Source organism: Psammomys obesus, unplaced genomic scaffold (genome assembly GCF_907164565.1).
Source record: "Psammomys obesus unplaced genomic scaffold, mPsaObe1.curated_primary_1811, whole genome shotgun sequence".
NCBI classification, from domain to species: Eukaryota; Metazoa; Chordata; class Mammalia; order Rodentia; family Muridae; genus Psammomys; species Psammomys obesus.
In genome coordinates, this window is record NW_026592509.1 from 2,330,040 (window position 1) to 2,331,636 (window position 1,597).

Genomic DNA, 1,597 nt, shown 5'->3' on the forward strand with positions numbered 1-1,597 from the left:
GTGGAAAGGCTGGATGGGGCTAGTGCCTGAATGTACTCACTTTGCTTCAGCCTCTGCTTCCTCTGCTTTCTTGGCCTCCTGGATACCTGAGCTCTGACTCTAAGGTTATGTGTCCTTCTGTCTGTGATTCCTACGCTCTGTCTCTCTGTCCCAAGACAGCACTCAAGAATTTGGGCTGGGCAGCAGATGGGGGTTGGGTGGGTTCTATGACAGTTGGAGGGGTTCCAAGAGGCTGCAGTTGGCCATGGCCTCAGACTCCACCATAGAGCTTCGTGAGTGACCTGGGTGTTAGGGCTAGGCCAGTGGGACCAGACATAGTCTGGATTGGGTAGGACAGGGTGAGGCTGGGTTAGTGAAGGTCTGGGTTAGGCCTGGCTGGGATCGGGACTAGGCAGGACTGAGAGTCAGGGCTGGGTCAGTAGCATGCTTGAGATGAATTCTACAGTCCCTAGAAGGCCAGAGATCTGAACTTACAGTTCTTTCCACCTACTTGTGTCTTTCCCTCCATTCCCAGGACTTGCTCTGAGCCAGTTCTTACCTTTCGTTCCCTTTTCTGCCTCGTTTCTTTTTTCTTTCCTTTCTCACCTGTTTCTCTTGCCCTTCACCCTTCCCTGAGGCCTCACAGAAAACTGGGTCTGGTTCCTGAAGACTTCCAGTCTGGGGTTGGGGGAGGAGAAAGACCCAGCCACAACTTGGTAAGGACCAAGGTAGACAGGCAGGCATCCCAAACAGAGAGACTTTTGAAATCTTCCTCCCCCAGGTGGGCATGAGAGTGCATGTTTGCAGTCCCAGCACTCAGAGGCGGGGAGGGGGAAGGGGGGGCGGGATTGCATTGCATTTGAGCCCGTCCTGGGCTACAGAGAGGCTGTCTCAAAATAATAACAAAAACAACAATGGAAAACATTCTGCTCTTTCTCCATACTTTTTTTTGATGAACTTTAGAGAGGAAAACTACTCACAAATTTTTATGTTTATTATACAAATACCCACATTATTAGATTTTATTTATTTGTTTTAAGATTTACTTATATTTTCTTTTTCTAAAAACATTTATTTATTTATTTTATGTAAATTGGTGTTGTGCTTGTGTGTATGTCTGTGTGAGGGTGTCGGATACCCTGGAACTGGAGTTACAGACAAATGTGGGTCCTCTTGCTCTTGTCTGCTGAGCCATCTCTCTAGCCTCCATTTAGATTTCCTTATGTGAGCACCACATGCATGCCTGTAGATGCCAGAAGAGAGTGTCAGGTTCCCTGGAACTGGACTGATAGCACTTGTGAGCCTCCCAACTGTGAGTGCTGAGAGCCGAAACCCAACCTTTTGTAAGAGCCGTAAGTGCCCTAACTGCTGAGCCAACTCTCCTGCTCTTACATTTAGTGTGTGTGTTTACATGTGGTTGGGTGGGAGTAAGAACCACAGGGAGTGTGTGGAAGTCAGAGGATAACTTTTGAGAGTTGATTTTTTCCTTCCACCATGGGGATTGTAGGGACTGAGCTCAGTCATTAGCCTTGGTGGTAAAAGCCCCTGTTAAGCCCTATCTTGTTGGTCCTTATCTATCTATCTATCTATCTATCTATCTATCTATCTATCTATCTAT